Source organism: Gopherus evgoodei, chromosome 19 (genome assembly GCF_007399415.2).
Source record: "Gopherus evgoodei ecotype Sinaloan lineage chromosome 19, rGopEvg1_v1.p, whole genome shotgun sequence".
Taxonomy (NCBI): domain Eukaryota; kingdom Metazoa; phylum Chordata; order Testudines; family Testudinidae; genus Gopherus; species Gopherus evgoodei.
In genome coordinates this window covers 13,661,040-13,680,042 of record NC_044340.1, presented here as the reverse complement: position 1 = coordinate 13,680,042, position 19,003 = coordinate 13,661,040, and the positions used below count along the sequence as shown (strand labels likewise).

Sequence of the window (19,003 nt, the reverse complement as noted above, 5' to 3'; positions counted from 1 at the left end):
GCACGTAGTTGTAGAGTGAAGTGCTGCCTAAACTGAATCAGTAGCTGGGCCACAATGATATTGTATCTTTTGCTCTTTATATAACAAACATGAAATGAAGAAACCACATGGGCACAGCACATTCACTGAATACACACAACATGCAAGGCCTAGATACATGTACACATTGCACTTCTGGTTGGGTTCCAGCGGCTTCTAAAACACAGAACAGTGAGCACTATTAGATGGGTCATGTACTATTTAAAGAGATACTGTCCTATTCCTATATACCACAAATGACAATGAAATATGGATGCAGATTCAATAAAAATTTAATATTGGCCTCCACTGGCCATTCACGTTGTCCTGACCTGTTATCAAAAAAGTCTGCTCTGCTTGTGCTCAGTTATTACTCTCTAAGCCTGCAGCCTTTATATGTATGTAAATCCCAGTTAAGTTAATGGGAGTTGTATGTTGTAAGCAAGGTGTACAGCGACTGGCTTTTAAATTCATTACCATAGTTAATTGAACGTGCTGAGGAAACCTCAAAAGGTTCAGAGTTCAGGTTCTAGTGAGAAAAACGAACCCCAAAGGTCAGGAAACTCACCTGAACCTCACTGCAAAACAAGACTACAAATCTCAAGAGAACGGATTATGTTGTGAGATTTCCATTGCTGTGCCAGTAGCCATTATATTTACATTGGAATTGGAAAAGGTTGAGAAAAGGGCAACAAAATGATTAGGGATATGGAACGGCTGCCATATGAGGAGAGATTAATAAGATTGGGACTTTTCAGCTTGGAAAAGGAGGGATATGACTGAGGTCTATAAAATCATGACACATGTCAAGAAAGTAAATAAGGAAGTGTTATTTACTCCTCCTCATAACACAAGAACTAGGGGTCAACAAATGAAATTAATAGGCAGTGGGTTTAAAACAAATAAAAGGAAGTATTTCTACGTACAGTGCACAGCCAATCTGTGGAACTCTCTGCCAGAGGATGTTGTGAAGGCTAAGTTTATAAGAGGGTTCAAAAAAGAACTGGATAAATTTATGGAGGGTAGGTCCATCAATGGCTATTAGCCAGGATAGGCAGGGATGGTGTCCCTAGCCTCTGTCTGCCAGAGGCTGAGAGTGGGCGGCAGGGGATAGATCACTTGGTGATTGCCTGTTCTGTTCATTCCCTCTGGGACACGTGGCATTGGCCACTATCAGAAGACAGGAAACTGGGCTGGATGAACCTTGGTCTGACCCAGTATGGCCATTCTTATGGTCTTTTTAATGGGATTTTAGCTCAGATTCTGGTCTCACATAGGACCCCAATGATCCATTCTGCCTTCTGGATACAAAGTTACTCCCACTGAAGTAACTGAGAGTTACTCAATAACACCAGTAAGATTACATTCACTGCTATTTAGGGGACCAATACAAGGCCTGCATACCACTTTAGTCCCTCTTAAGCTTGGTTTTGGGGAGTTAAGAGGTGCCTAGGTCTTTCCTCAGTACGGGGGTAAATTCTGCTCAGTAAGAATAGTGCTTGAGGAATAGAGAGACTGATACAATCATTTATTATATAAGAAGTTTATTGAACATTGCAAAAAACCACAAAAAATATGGAGATAATATTCTATCTCAAATTAAATACAGCTTAAAGCACTTAGAGGTAGGTTTTTTATTATTACATCCAAACCAGTTCTCCCATTCCCAGAGTCATGACAGCTCTGCATTCACTCCCCATTAACTGCTCTGTGCTGAAGTAAACCACATTTATGCAGCCAAATCCTGCTGTCCTTATGCTGGCTAATCTCCCATTTACTCTCTTAGGATCGGATTTTCAAAACTGCTCAGCACTGGCCTAACTCTGCTTCCATGAAAACTCAGTGGTCAAGTTTCCATTGACATCTATGAGAACAGAGTTAGACCAATGCAGAGCGCTTGTAAAAATCCCAACCTTCTTATTTCAGATTGGAAATACATTTTACTATCTAAAGAAAACATTCAGCAGTTTATTCCTGGACCCCAGAAGGTCAAATTCTGATCTCATTTTAGTGGGTGTGAAACTGGAGTATCCACCCAAGTCAAAGATTTACACCATGTAAATGAGAGCAGAATTGGGACCATTGTACCTGGCCCACAAGCATCTGTCATTACAAGTGGTAAATAGGAGTTGGGCATGGATATAGACCTGAAAGATATGGTCCATAGTCTTGAACTGAAAATAAATTAACTGAGCCTGATACTGATACCACTCTTACTTGTTTTACACAGGTAAAACTCCACTCAGTTCAATAGACTGACTCCTTATTCACACTAGAGTGAGTCAGAATCAGAATGAAGCCTATCGTATCTGAAAGAGCCAGTGTGCAGAATTTTTAACATATTTGAATCCTGTTCTACAGTCGTATTTTTCCCCATAGTAAGGATCATCAGAGCTTATTAGTTCAGATCCCATTTAAGAAGATTTTCCAAAAATAATAGTCCAGATTTACAGGGCAGACATGACAATCTCCTGGCAAAGAAGGTACTAAACTTTATCACTGATCAGTACTCCTTGCCCATGACCACTGGCCTACAATTGCAAATATAAGGCAGATGTGGAATAGAATTTAAACATTGTGCTCTCAGGGTGGCCTCAACTGCATTCAGACTTTGGCGGAAAATAAGGCCAGAGTTCTTTCAATGTTGCTTCAAAAGTTTCATCTATAGAGAAATTTCAAAACAGACACATGCTTGACCTAAACCTCGGTAATACAAGACAATGCATGAGTCTAAAAAACCTTATTGCACAAAGCAAGTCAAGGTGTTTGCAGGATATATTAAGATAATGTGCTCATCGGACCATTAACACACACTTGAATCGGTAACTTCTAAAATTCTCTATTAAAAAGGGAAGGAGTTGGTTTGAAATATTTGTCTCCATTTATTTCAAAATAATTCACAAGAAACATTTATCATTTGGGAGAGCCAAACAACGGGGTCTTCTCAAATATAACCAAAACAGGGTATGAACGTTCAGTTAAAGGATATTTCTCTCCAAAACCCCACTCAGACTTAAACTACATTTACAACTGAGAAAGCACTCTGCCCACTATAATTAGACATGATAAAATATTGCTAGACATTCACAACCACTTAGATATTCAGAGTTCAAGGAATAAACATCTGAATGATTTGAAATGTTTTCTCTCGATAATTATAGATATCAAAATGGTTTTGTCTATGTAATGTAATGAGAGATGCTTTTAAAAATTAAATTCCACACTGAGCAAATTTCATTTACATTGAGGTTGCTAACTATAAAAGGGGATTGGTAAAATATTGATATTTAGTAGAGCAATTTAGAGCTCGAGCCCAAATTTAACTTGCTTCTCTTCTTCTTGGTCAGATTTGCCTAGCTTTAACAAAAATATATAGCTTGGATACTTAAATGCATTTGTATTCTTACTGGAAGACACATTTTATAAATATAATTTGTTTTTAATATCAGGACATAGTTAAACAAAAAACTTTTGAGGCCATCACTCTGTAACCTCCCTGAAGTTGGGGTACCGGAAAAGCTGGCCTGTTTGTGGAAAACAATCAGACAGATTATAAATGCCAACTATATATTTGAGCACAATTTTTGTTGTGGGAGGAAAAAATTACGACACAATATTACTTTTAGATGAACTGACAACCCCGCGTCTTTCTTGTGACTAGAACAAGAAAGTTGTTCCCCTCTTCGTTTTCTAGCGCAAGATTCAATGTTCTAAAACAAAAACCTCATTCTCTGGTTGAACCATTTTCAAAAGAAGCCAAGTTGCAATCATCATATATTGCTTTTATACGTAAAATATAGATAGATGGATGGACCACAGCTAAGAAATGCTTTCAGTCATGCTTTTTTTCCCCCTTAAGATTGAAAAGCTTCAGTATCCAAATAGCAACAGGAAATTTTTACCTTGTGGCTAAATAACTCACTGTTCACTTTGCAGCTGCTTCTACTTTTTGGCTGGCCAAAACACCAATACAAAAGTCTTTCCTAAGAAACCAACCTTCTGACAGATGGACAGCGACAAACACAAACCTACAAAGAATTCTCCCCACCCTACCCCGTCCCATCGTTATAATTCCTAATTTTGTGGAATCTATTGCTGGGCTGTTTATCATAACACTGTGCAATAAAAAAGGACGACTAACTCTTGCAATTTTCTCCCTACTCCTCCCCTTGACAGGGGCCACCGATAGGGAAAGAGGCTTGGAAAAGCAGAGCAGTGAAAGGCTAAGAAACAATAAGCAACCATGGCTTTGACAATGCAGCCCTGAACCCTTTTTGCTCCTGCTGTGACACTTGCATTCAAGAGCAAGGGCGGCTGCCATCATAAGAATGGACAATGGCATGAGGAATATAAGGGAGGGGGGGAAGGAAATCAGATGAATTCAGAGCTAAGATGGCAGAGCTCTCACCTTTTCCGCTTTTTTCGAGTAATCTGGAGGAGACGTCCCGCAGAGAAGAGAGAAAAAGGGTGTTCTGAACTGTTGGAAGGTTCTGAAGACTTCTCCATTGGCAAACGCATTTTAGAACTATTTGTAGGGGTATATATGCTGCATGCCATCTCTCTGTCTCTGTCTCTCTCTCTCCCTCTCTCTCTCTTCTGTTTTATGTCCTGCTATCTCCATCCCACACCTCTATTAGTATGAAGACTTTCTGCCCATGTAAGTAAGTGAGAGTGTGTGTTCCTTAATGTTTGAATCAAGACACACGTCTGCATGCATTTCTAATCTAAGGAGCCTATAGCAGTTACTACAACTATCAATTAGTCAGCAATAGCTTGAGATCCCCATGTGTCTGAGTGAACAAAGGTGGGAAGCACATGCAAATAATAATACAGCACCTGGGTCACGTACAGTAACTTAGTTAGCAACAAATAATTGCATCTGTTTCTGCCTTTTCAATGTTTAGTGCTCATTGTTATGTAAAGTTACAGGTTATTAATGTGAATACTAACATAATTAGACATGGCATTGCATATTTTCCTTTGGACAACACAATAAAAAGATATTGAACAAATAAATAAATGGCGATTTAAAGGTTTTAACAAAAGAGATTCTCTGATCTGTAGCTGTGCGTCCTTATTATTTTTATCAACTGTTCTGGAGTTAAGGATGCATTTGACAAATATGTATTTGATAATGTGATATATAAATATGTATGAAATTTAATGTCTTCAGAAGAGACTAAAAGAGGGTTGATTGTATTCAAGTTAAGCCACAAAATGAGAAAATTAAACCCTTTTAAAAACCGAAACAGTTAATTTTTTAAAAACAGCTGCTATTTTTAAGGACATTTTAAGGGTATTTTCTGCACATTTTTAGACATTAGCCAAACAATTAAAAAGAAAAAATACAGAACCTTTTATTCTCATTTGTTTTTTAAGCTCGACAAATGAATTTCATCTTAGGAAAACCAGCAAAATGCTACTTAATCAAGAAGGACAAAAATAAAAAACAACACCTTCCCAAATCAAAAAATCCACCACCACCCTGACTCCCCAATAAGAAGTAAGAATGAGAAAGATCCAGTTTACTGTCTGCTAAGCACAGAATATTTCAAAGGTGCGACTATAACCTGCGGGCAATTTTATGTCCAGAGATTTCATAAGAACAATTCTAATGCCAACTGAAATTTAATTTGAAGGAATGTTTTGAAATATGTCACAGATAAAAAATTAAATCATTTGATGGAATTAGTTTGTTACTTATAAGAAGCATTTTTTTCTCTTGGGTAATGTGTCCACAAAGTCCCACATGGAGACATATGCTGCCTAACTATCTCGTTAGCTCTATTGCTACTTATATCACAATCCTTGGAAGGCTTGTTAGGGACACCAGACCATTTATTTCCTCCCAGTGACCCTCAAAAGTCATCAGCTTTATTTAGCCTGAGAAGCCTTAAAAACAAAACTCTCTTTAAAATAAACAAAGCAGCAAAAGTACATCCCCAAAGAGGAATTCCCCAACAAGAGAATGGTAATAGATAGAAGAGTAGTGAATAACTAGTCGCTGGTAACCACACAGCAGGTGTTCTCAATGAAACAAGATTAAAGGTAAGCTGCAGTAAAACAATTTCCTGACCAAACGGAGCCCTGAGTGCAAGAATCCCAGAGCAGATTGTCCAGCAGAAGAAAAGGAATAACAGACTTTTTTTATTTTAAATAGTGCTGACCCGCCATGTACTTCATTTCAGAACTTAGCTGTTGGGAATTGCAGGTGCTATGGTGACAGCAGATTTCCAATATGCCAGGAGCAGGGTTTATCCTAGTCTCTTTGCTCTCTGAAAGAGACACACCACAGGATTTGTATAATAAGAAGAACGCTAGCAAGGATCTGCAGTCCCACTAAAACAACCCTGCTCTCGGCCCCTCTGCCAAAGGTCCTATCAGAGAGAGAGACAAAAGCATAACAGATTCTACAAAATAATCTCACCCTTCACTGAAGAATGAGATCTTAATATACATACGTGAGAGTGTTATATGCAGAATAGGGATGGGGACAGGACAACCATTCCTAGCAACTCATTTGATTTCATAGTATGTGAATAGGCTATTTCCTACTTTAATATGAATTACTAATCTTCCTTATTGGACTAATTTGTTGCCTGCAATATATATTTCAAATTAAAGGAATGTTTATTTAAGAGTTTGTAACACAAAATAATCACACCCAACGTGTTGTCTCATGGTGGGGGAGTGGGGGGGCAAAGAGAACAGTAGAAAATCTGAATCCCTGTAGTGGATGTGTTATAACTGCTTAGGCAAGTAGGTAGGCTGAGAGAGAGAGAGAGAGATCATTTTCATTATTATGTTTTATGTCCAATTCTTCTGTTTCTGAGCCCATTTTGTATTGAGCTTACAGCCTGGTTTCTAATACCTTCGGTCCTTAAAACATACCACATGCTGATAAAATGAGTTGTTTTCTTAAAAAAATAATTAGAGGAATAGACACCACTAATCTAAACCAATGTTTTTTCTTCATCTAATCTGTCTAATTTAGCTCCCTCCCTCCCTAGGCGTTTGTATATTTACAATTTATAATGTTATTGCACTATTTTATTTTCAAATAAGACTACAAGCTGGGTGGCTATTTTGCATTTAAAAACTCTTCACCAGTAACATCAGTTACAAGTAAGGGATGGACTGTACCTTCACGTTGGATTTTTATTGTTCCATTTGGTGATATTGTGGGCATTTCCCAGCAGCACAGCACAAATATTTAACAGACAAAAGAGCAACAGGAATTTAGGCAATAGAACTCTCTAGGATCATCAGCTAAGAACAGAATTACAAGACAGTTGACAAGATTTGCCTTCAGAAACAAATTGGGAGTAATCTGAAATTTTGAGAGCACAAGGAATATTGTATATTTTCCTGCTCTCCCAAATTCTAAACATTTTCTTTAAAACTAATAATTTAAATATTGCCTGCTGCTTTTTTTGCCCTAATAAAAATAACTCTCAACTGTAATTTTATAGGACAACTGGGGTCCCCAGATTAATGGGCAAATTGGTATGGAGGTAAATGATAGTAGTCAGATAAACCAACCAACCAACTCTTCCAAACTACCAAACATCTTTGGCTGTAATAAAAATGCTGACAATAGCTACACGATTAAAGCAACTGTTTCTCATCTGTGGCCTTAACACTGAACTAATTCAAAACTGAGTGAGCAAAGTTAACCCCTTGGGATTCACAGAAGAGATTTAATTGATAGAAATAGGGTTTTTTAACAAATATAGCTATTTTCAACATCGTACGATAAAGCCTTTCCCCCCAATTTTATTTTAAGACTAGACCCCGTTTAGGATTTCACATTGTAAATCTCCCTATGTCTGAATGCTGTTACAAGGTTTGACAATGAAAGAATAATTCAAGTCAGACAAAAAGAGCCCTTCAATCAACTTCATGCAGCTTTTCTCCTGCAGGGCTATGCCAAAATGAATGTGGAATCCTAAGCCGAACCATCCATCACATTTCCCAAGTCTTTCAATTAATGACACTGCAATCAGATCGATGGCGTGTAATAAGAAAAGAGCTTTGCATTTCTATACCTATTAATTTGCTGAGTAACTCCAGAGGTAAAACGTGACCAGAAAGGGAAAGAGGAAGAAAAATGTCATCCTCCGAGAAAGATTTTTAGGGAGGTTTGGGCCAGTTTACACAAGTATCCCCCCTTTCCTTCCTCACCCCCCCAAAAAACCTGAAAAATCAACTATGCTTTTCCTAAACTGGGATTATCTCCCTTTTCAGACGGCTATTGTCCTTCTTGTGTTGCTAAGCATGGGAAGCGCTCAGAGTTTATTAGGTATACACTCTAGATTACAAAGGGAGTCCATTTTTCTTCCAGATGCAGACTGGTCAACCCCCATTAGACTCATAGTTAGCCAGAAACATCCTGCAATTCAAATCATGGACCAGTGCAGTCACTCACAAGGCAGGACTCTGCAGATTCCTTCCCTGGTGCTAAGGCAGTAATTAGCAACCAAATTTCCAGATCACAGAATGCGCCAGGGACAATCACCTCATGCAGTGATTAACCTCCAGGGAAAAGGGGTGGGAGGAACCCACCAACAACTGTGGGATGGAATTAAAATGACCTTACATCATTGAACTGGCATAAGACTTGGTTTGATGACAAAAATTATCAAGGCTTTGCAGTACAGAACTTGACAAACACATTGCAGTCCCCCTGTATCACAGAGCTGACACCATATACACAGCCAATCACTCACATCACAAGGTTGTTTTGATCACTTTCTGGCTAACAGGAGACTTTGTATCAACAGCAACTCCAGCTCCTTTCTTTGTGTGTACTAGGGGAGGGCGGTTTTCTTTAAATCTAGGGCGGCTCACAAGGGAGTATTTCTGACAATATCCAAGATTCCCGCGACGAAAGGTACGATTGGAGATTTACAACTCTGTTGAGTACCCTAGACTGTCCAGTTGCAAGACACAGTGTGTACTTCAGTGTTCAGTAATGTACAAATGTCTTGTCTGTTAGCAGGTCAGGGAGAGGAGAGAAAGCGGTACCGCCTTGAGCCCTGTTTGAACATTGGCTGCCATCCAGGAACTAACAGACCCTTGGAAGAAGGAATGGATAGGCTTGCTTACATCTGTTTCCTTCTGCCGTAGCTGCAAACAGACTTCGAGAAATACAATAACCGTGCTTTTTTAAAAAGAAGTTTAGACAAGCTTTAAGCAGGAATTTTCAGGGGCTTTTCCTCAACACTCTCGAAAGAGCTTATGATGCTATGCCTGCAGATGAATTGCATAAAGAGGATGCTTCTATAATTGTCTGTCTCACACAATAGCGTAGGTGAAGGGAGCATCTGGCCTTGTGAAACTGATCACTCTGCAAAAGCTCTTGAGCCTCTAGTAGCCACTGTCAACAGAAAAACCCAAGTACCTGTCTGGTTGTGATATAGAGAGGCATACAGTAAAACCACGCAAGCTGTTAATACATGTGACCAACCCTACGCTTTGGAAAGGAATACTTACAAATCATGGTCATAACAACACTTTTCCCCTATGTACGTTCCCCTCTGTGCCTGATCAGCAGAGGACTGGAGTCTACTAGAGGATCTAGCTCATGTTCTTGGCTAGGAAGGGCCTGGGTTAAAATTTCCCAACAATCACAATGTGTAAATAATGTGATTATTTCATTTATTTATAAACAATAACTAAAAAGATGCCTATGCAAAGCTCTAGACACCCAAGCACACAATACAACATAATTAAATCTCTGCAGCATTCAAATGGTCAATTCAAGTGGGATGCAGCCAGCCAGACACCTACATAATCTCCTTTCTGCCCCTTCATTGTCTAGGAAGCACGTCCAGAGCCATCCCCAAGAACCCTATTGAACTGTAGCATTACAACGGCACTTTTCAGCTGAGGTAAATGTAAGTAAAGCTTTAGCCCCATTTTACAAATAATTAACCTGCAGAACTTTCTGCAGCAAAATATTATTGAGAAAAGCTCTTAGTAGGGTTCAAAGTTTAGATATTTATTTCACTAATTTGAATATCATAGGCAGTTATAGTAACAAGGAGAAATGTTTATAAAGGACCTCAGTCTTCATGCTTCAGGACATAAGCCCACTACCAACAGCTAGGAAGAAATGCCCTCCTACCAATATGATTTACATAACTGTCCATTTGAAGGATTTAAAATCTTCTTCTGAAACATAAGTTCTTTGCTACTGTGAGGGCAGGACTAGACAAACTATTGGTCTAATCTGGCATGGCAATTTCAATATTTCTAATGGAACTGAAGCAGAGTTGTGCTCTGAAGCACTTTGAAGTTCTCACTGTGTACTTCTCTTGCTTTTACTTATGACCCCCCTGGGTCAGAGTTGGGCTCATAAAACAACCCTTTAATCTTCTCAAGCCTCCAAGCAAGAGATAGAAAAGAAAAGATCATACGCACAAGCCTGAGAGAATCTTTACTGTTCTTGCCATTGTTTCCGAGCGGGTCATGTGAAGGCTATACTTATGTGAGAATCAGACTGAAATAAACAAACCTTGAAGCAAAAAAGGCATTTGGCTCTTACACAGCACTTTTAATCCATTGGCCTCAAACCACTTTATAAATCAAGGGGAGTATCTTAGCCCCATTTTACAGATGAGGAAATTGAGGTGAAGTGACTTGCATAAGGTCAATGGTAATAAAACCAAGGAATCCTAAATCCAGTCCACTAGACTATCTGCCTGTCTTGGCCCTATTATTGTACTGAGCACCTCACAATTTTTAATGCATTTATTCTCACAACACCCTTGTAAGGCAGGTCAATGCTATTATCCACAGGGTTTCTGTAGGGTCCCAGGCTAGCACCCTAACCGTGAGACCATCCTCTCAGGTCAACAGCAGAGCCCAGAATAGAACCAAATAATCCTGAATCTCACATCACTAGACCACCCAGTATCAGTTTCATCTCCAATCACTGTAGACGGGGCATTTTTCGAGACAGGCGGATTTAGCTAGTTAGTGGAGCCCAACGTTCATTCCATGAGATGCACACACAATTAAAGCTTGCTTTTCAGAGGTGCAGCCTACCTGCCTTTGCTGTTGACTTCCTGTGAGGTTACTGGTGCTTGGCACTTGATAAAATCAGACCCTCAAGATTTAAAGTTGGATCCTTGAATGGTCTGGACGCAACAACTCTAACAGATGAACAAAAAGGAAAGCCAGTAGGAGCTATGCTAATCTCAGCAATATAAATGCACCTCTTAAAATATGTAAGTAGCCTGTGACTACCTGTAAATTACTGCTCTGCTAGAGAACCATGTGCAATCACGGCTGCCCATGTTAGTAAGTGACTCACATCTGCAGAAAAGGGAAGAAACATTATTGTAGCTAGTGAGCCTCAAAAGGCCACGGGAAATGAATAGTAGTGTGGACCTTGGAAGTATTTGATAGCTCCAAACTTGGCAGAGAGAGTGGGGATTAGCCAGTACCTACATATCATCTAATATCTTTTTGGTCACCTTAATACTCAAAGCAATCCAATGGCAATGAAAATGCTTTTTTGTGGGGACCCAAGTATCATTCTTGGAAAGACTATCTGGCCATACTGAAATAAGGAGATTTGCCCCTGAGTCAACAATGGTAACAGATAGTTTAATAATCACTAGATCAAACCTAAGCAAACATCTTAACCCAGCCTTTCAGCATCACTGTGCAAAGCAAAGGAAACATTACCACCAATAACTACACCATATAGTAGAGTCAAGGTTGCTATATGCAACAGCACCCCATGAAGGGGCAATGGGATATCCAAACTGTGGTCATCACAAAATAGATTACCGCTATCAACCAGCTCCATCTCAAAATATAAACCTGCTCTTGATCCCCAGGTCACCTTTTCACTGTTTACCTACCTGGAGAGTTACATGGCCGCCATCAAGGTAGCATCCAATTATTTATGGGTTTACCGTCACAACAGTTGCAGGGAAGATTGTTTGAAGAATCAAACAGATGGGGAACTGGAGCATGGAAAGTGATTAAAAGGCCCAGATTCTCAAAAGGTATTTAGGTCCCTAAGTCCCAATGATTTCCCTGGGAGTTACACACCTACATACCTTCAAGGATCTGGGCCTAACTGACTTGCCCAAAGTCACACAGCAGGTATGTTAATAAGCGAGGAACCAAATCCAGATTTCCTGGATTCCAGCCACAAGACCATTCTTCTGCTCACAGCATAACAACAGTATGGTATACCTGGAGGTAGGAGGACCTCAGAACTTTGAATGCTTGGGAAGAAAGCTGCTAGAAGAGCAAGCTCTCTCCCTTGCTGTTTAAAACTAAAGATTTCCCACAAGCAAGAACAGGGAGAGCTTAATTAAAGTAAATGATGATGTCACTGGGATGAAGAGAGGCAGCACCAAATGACAGATGCATGGCAACTGCTAGATAGGGTAACACCATGGAGAATCAGTTGTACAGGTACCTGACTGGACCACTGCATCCTACATCAGACACATGATCTCACCTCATTCCCCAATACATGTAATGGGACAAATTTAGCTCTGGTGAAATTTCTTGGGAGATCAAGGGCATGATAGTAGGATAGCAGTGATTTAGCCAGGTACTTATACAATTTATTCACTGTGACATGTGAGAGTTTATACACACAAGGATACACTATAGATATAATACACACATTCATATCCACACCTACACATACATAGGCTCTATCTACACCATGCAGTAGGGGTGTGATTCATAGAGTCCTAGAGTTGAAGGTCATATGAGACCACCAGATTATCCTGTCTGACCTCCTGCATACCATAGGCCGCCAACACCACTCAAAACCCAACAACCTCAGCCATGCTAAGTATAATGCCTGCCTGAAACTAGTGGGTACATACATGGCACAGCTAAGCTGCACCACTGCTGCCACTGCTTGGGCTGTCATGGCTACGCTACTAGTTATACTTGTGCTAGCTCTCCTCAAGCTACCATGAGCATGTGTACATGAGGGGAATCACACCCCTAGCTCACAGTGTAGACATGCCCATAGAGAAAGAGATTGCACCTGTAAAGCCCCACATCCCCCAGGGGAAGGAAAGAAAGAACGGATGGGCCAGATACTAGTCATATCACTTAATGCACTAGTGGAAGGCACTCGGAGACCATGATGATGGGTATGGCATAAGAGAATCTAAACAGAATAGACTAGAACAGGAGTTCTCAACCCAAGTGTGTTTCCCATATTGCTAAATGAGGGTCCTGGATACATCCCAACTAGGGAGCAGGAGGGGCCGATGGGAGGATGATAGCCTAGGATGGAAAATTGGTTCCAGGTATGGAAAAGACAAAGAGGCACTGAACTAGAAAACCTGAAGATGTTTCTGGGAGAGGTGATTAATGCTTCACATCCCTCGCGATGGCATAGGGGAAAAAATTAAACACTGAGATGTGCTGGGCTCTTTCCTCCTAACTGATCTCATTTGCAGATAAAACAATGGAATCACATATTTAAATATTGGCAGCACACAGGCTTGTTTTTCACTGCGAGCCCACAGGGTGCGCGGCAGTGAGATCGTGAGCTTTTCTGAGCATGTCTAATCGGCTCTGCCTGCCAGATTTTCATTCTCTGGTGACCAGTTTTGTTCCCAATTTATACAAAACTGCTGCTCCTAGTTCACAAGGCGTTCTAAGGATAAGCCCCGCTCTTTAGGATCATCTGAGACAGGCCAAGAACACACACGGAGGAAGCAGACACAGAAAGGAGTTTTATTAATTGGCCTCTCGATTCCCCTGCTGGGATCTCTTCTCTAAGACATTAGGCTTGGCAGAAAGGCTATATGGGCTGTGGCTTTGTGCTGCATCTCCTGGAGGTCAAAAACAAAAGGCCCAAGGAGGACAAAGGGGATTTTATGCTTCCTTGGCACCCTCAAGTTTCTGGGCTGCGCCTGGGACTGGTTCAGCTTCTGGTGTAAATTAGAGCAACCTCAGGGTTTGCTATGGGCTGTTCCACTGTACAGAGAGACCTAGATTCCCCTAAATCACTCCGCACTATGCCTCTGCCCATGCCACCCCTGGTTCTACCGCCCACACACCCTCTGCACCAGGGCTTATGGCAGGAGGCCAGCATACGGCCACTTATGAAGTCTACACACAGTGCCTGAGCTGAGGGAATTCTCCCCTTGCAAGACATTTATGATCCCTAGATACTGCTACCATAACAGGAGGCAGAACCCCTGTCACAGTTCTCCCTCACATTTTGTTTTGTATTAATAACCCAGACAGGCTGACTCAGAGTTGCTTTTCACACGAGGGGCATCCTAAAGTCATCTGGCTGATGTCCTGTAAGGTACCTATAGCAATTATTATACATCATTCGTCAAGTTCCAACAGCATGCTCAGGGCTGTATGTATCCTTGAGTTAGACTCTTCTTGCTCTGAGGTGCTTATGATTTTAGGCCCCAATTCTGCACTGTGGGAATCTACATGGCGGTAGTAAGAGATGTAGGCCAGAAGATCCTCCCTCTAGACCACCATACATTTCAATTTGGAAACTGTTAGCTCAGTTTATTTGAACTCTAAGGAAGCCAGCCCTTGGCACCACATAACTGTAGGCATATAATGTCTTTGTATGTACAAATTAGACCTGGCCCTTGCGTAACACACTGACTGAGTACAAATATTTATGCTTTCCCCTAGGCCACCACTGAGATTAGGAAGCTGCTACTTACACACAGCTCATTTACTTAGCTACTCCAGGGGCAAGGGCAAGACTGACAGACTGGACTGAAACCCCAGTGATGACCCTGGGGTCTCTTTTTATGCCTTCACAAGTTCATGGCACTTTGGGCCAGATTCTCATTTGAAATTCAGCCCTTCTGCACAGTTTAGGCAGCACAGAGGAGCTGGATTTTAGCTGTAACTGACCTGCTAGGAACTCCCAACTAGGTGAGTTCTCAACTGGTATCATGCTGGAGAAGCCAGTTCCTGCCCCAGCTCCCCACCGCACCACGTAAAAGTATGCCAAGGGAAGAAGTGGTGAAGCTTTGCTCTGCCAGTCTTCAGATGGTGCATGGGCCTAGCGACCACATGCCTCTGACTTAAGCTAAAATGCAGCTACCTCACATCAGAGCTGAGCTGGCACCAATTGGCCCACAGAAGCATGTGAAAATCAACTCCCTCACAACCCCCTTCTACTCTCCTGTACTCACTGGAACTTGGATGCTGGATAGAATCTGCTGCTTAGGCTTCTGGTTGAGTTGCCACAGTGGCCCTCGGCTTTGCAAAATTCAGACATAGTTGGTATCATGTCAATTTTATAGCTACAATGTTCTCCATCGCCCTACCCCACCCCCAAGCTGCACCAGGCTACAGTTTGCTCCTGTAGAGCATGATCCAACAGTACTAATGCAGGCAGAATTCCCACTCAAATCCCATTGGATTCAGTTTGATAGAACTCCACCCAGGCCACCATTCTACTATAACCTGAGCATGAGATTGAGTAAACAACAGAAGAAACATTGCCCCGACTAGGGCAATCAGACATTCCGATATTATCGGGACCGTCCTGATATTAGGGGCTTTGTCTTAGATAGGCAACTATTACCCTCCCAGTTCTGATTTTTCAACACTTGCTATCTGGTCACCTTTGTCCTGACAGTGAGTTGCTCTTTTGGGTTTTAAAACTATAATATTGAAAAGCCACATCGAGACATAGATGCTTTTGAAAATTTCACCCAAAGTGACTGAGGAATCTAAAGGACATTTTTTTTTACAGTTATTTAAGCACCTTAAGATGCAGATAAGCACCGCGTGAGATTTTCAAATTTGTCTAAGTAAGTGCTCAACTCCCATTGATCTGACTAGGAGTCAGGCTCTAGGTTCTTTTGAAAATGCCACTAGGCACCTATCTACATCTTCAGGCACGTAGGTAACCTTAAAAATTTGGTCTTTAGGCATTTAGGTGCCCAAGTCCCAAGAGACTTAGACATCTTTGAACATCCCAGCCTAAGAAGCTAGGTGCCCAACTCCCATTTGTTTTCACTTGGATTTGGCAGCCTTAGTGACTAAGTCACTTTTGAAAATGGGATTCAGGAACTTTTGAAAATGTTATCTGATGTCTCAGCTCTCCTTGATTTTAGACCCAAATCTGTCTCACTTCTATGATACATATCAGGAACACCAACTCATGAAAGTGAGGTTATGGAAAATGTTTTTTATGCCACAGAAATGAATCCCATCTTACTTTCTGCTGTCTAATAATTTTCTTGTGTCCCTTAAGTTAGTTCTTTCACTCCCAAAGCCCCTCCAACCATATACACACTCACACTTGGTGTTTGGCAGGTTGAAAAGTATGGAAATGACTCTTCTAAAGAAGATGTTAATCCTAGATTTTGCAAGGCTAGATCGAAGCAAAAAATTGTTACAATTCAGCGGGTTGATCAATAATTTACTCAAATATTGAGATGCAGGATAATCTGAGGTGTCTGAAGAGACTGTTTTATGCTGATTTTTAATGAGCTTTAACAGAAAACACAGACTTTTCCACTGTTCTTTTAACTCGGTGATTTATATTTCACAGGAAGGCAAATCTCACCTCCACAATAGAACTAGCCATATGTAATATGGAAGTGAATGTTTTCCTGACCGTTGCAGTAGTTAGCTTGTGGACCTATGCATGATGATGTTATCACTCTTATCCTAGCCTGCATAATTATGATTATTGATCTCAAAGCCAACCACTTTCCTTCGACTCAATGGCCACCTGCAACTGTGAGTTCTCTTGGTGTAAAGGGGCCCAATTTGTACCATCTGAAGCTCTGGCCCAAAGCTTGCTTCACAGAGTGTCCTGAAGGGATTTATTTGGGGTATGGACCCAGTGTTTACGCTTGGTGTGCAACTTCATTTAACTCACTGGTTCTAAGGGTCAAAACTGGGTTTGTTCAAATCCAAAAGAAAATGCTTGCAGACTACCCATCAGGCCAAATCTTCAGCAGGTGTAAATGAGTGCAGCTTCATTGACCTCAACAGAGTTTTACCCATTTTTACCAGTCTGAAGATCTCTGGCCCAGTGGGCTTTGGGGGAGGGGGATCTAGCTGAAAATCATATGCAAATGCTGATTAGAGACTTGAAATTTCTAAAGGTATTATATTGTTGTTGCAAAAACCAACACTATCCAGAAAACAAATTGCCATCAACATATGGTGAGAGTCTGAAGTTACAGCAAACGTTTACACACATTACAAACTTTATGCATGAGAGCAGTCCTGCTGAATTCAAATGGAAGACTTATATCCATAAAGTTACTCATATGCATTGATGTTTGCGAGATTGTAACTCGGAGATTGTAACTCCATGTACCGATGGTGCTTTATATTTTTCTGTTATTGCATCAACATCAATAAAAAAAGCATACATAAACATTAAAATCAGATGGCTGTTGCTTTCTTACCAAACAAAAATGAATGAGTTTTCAGGGGGATTTCATTTCCCTTCAAAATCCCATATAATTCAGGTGGGAACACTCATCCTACTCAAACTAGAAACTATTCAACTATTTTATCCACATAAATTTTAGGAAACAGAAAAATGCAAAGAAATTAACTTGAAGATAATGATGATGGGAAAAAAAGTTCTTTGAAATAAACAGATTGCCCCTAAACTGGAGTAAATGGCAGCCCAAAGTGTAGCATTAGCAACCCCCCTTAGATTTCTGTAAAAAGCCTGATGAGCACTACTTAATACTTAAAAAATTCTCTCAGGAATAATGATCTCTAATTTATTTTGGATACAGTGATCTTCATCTGCGATTCTCTTAATCTCACTCTGAAGATTCAAGGTACTTTTTAACTAGAGAATTTAACTAATTCTCTAGTTTCTGAGTAGTAAATCTGCTCAAACATTTATCCAAATAACCATCTGCTCTACCTTGTTTTATTTCATTCCTATCTTAGCTCTTGGATCCATCCTGCTGGCTCATTCAGCACTCTTTAAATTTCTCCTCTGGCCTTATGTCTGGTTGCTTATGTTTTGAACAGACAATAGAAGAGATATAGGCCATTATTCATGAGAAGCTTCAAGTGTAACGTGAGAAACATCTCCTCTCCTGACCCCTGTTAGCATAAGAATTGCTGATAAAAATTCTTAACTGAAAGAAAAAACTCTTCTGGGAAAATATAGGCAAAGTTTCCCCTGTGAGATGTGTTTTGGAAGAACCAAGAAGAATTCTCCACTTAAGACCTGATCCAACTCCTGGAGCAGTCAGAGTCTTTCTAATGACTCCAGTGGCTATTAGATGGGACCCTAAAAGTTTCAAAATTCAAATGTTCCTCAGACAGAGAGAGGGATATTCTTCATCACCATCCTAAGAGTACTGCACACTTATATTCTAGTTTTCATCCAAGCATCCTGGATATACACACATTAGTGAATTAAGCCTCACAAGAACCCTGGAAGGTGGTTTAGTATCGTTAGACCCATTTACAGATGGCTCATATAAGTTAGAGATGGTCACCCTCTACTAGGATTATAGATCTTAATTCACCACTGCATTAGTCCAGTTTTACCAGGATGTAACTCCACTGATTTTAACAGTTACACCCAAATGAAACTGGACTAATGCAGTAGTGAGTCAGGTTCATAGAGTCCATCCCATTGAAAATGCAGGCTATCGTTTCTATCAAAGGATGCAATCAATATTAAACTGAAAGCATACTGGATTTTAGCAAAAACAAAAAGTGAAGAGATATTATTATTTGCTCAAGGTCATGAAGCAAGTCAGTGGCAATCAGGAATAGAAACGAGAAATCCTGCCCCCCTATCTTCTGAACTGCCTATTGGAAAACACTCATAGGATGATATTGGATATATTTTTGTACATCTCTACTGACACCAAGTGACACCATGAAACTCATAAACATTAAGTGCCAACTTCTATTCCCATTTATAGCAGCATAAAACTGGATTCAGTGGAATTCAGTTTACTCAAGGGTAACAGAGCAGAATCTGGCCTAGGGAATT

At 40.5% G+C, this 19,003-nt stretch overlaps 1 long non-coding RNA gene across 3 annotated transcripts in view; it reads right to left on the bottom strand.

Moving 5' to 3' along the window:
* Nucleotides 1-19,003, bottom strand: part of LOC115637154 — a 113,130-nt gene that overhangs the window by 62,636 nt on the left and 31,491 nt on the right. The window contains exon 1 of one of the 3 annotated variants that reach the window (XR_003997177.1): nt 4,427-4,819. The exons of the other annotated variants lie outside the window; for them this stretch is intronic. This is a non-coding gene — a long non-coding RNA (uncharacterized LOC115637154). Of the gene's footprint in view, nt 1-4,426; nt 4,820-19,003 lie in introns of those variants that run through there. 3 annotated transcript variants of the gene reach the window in all.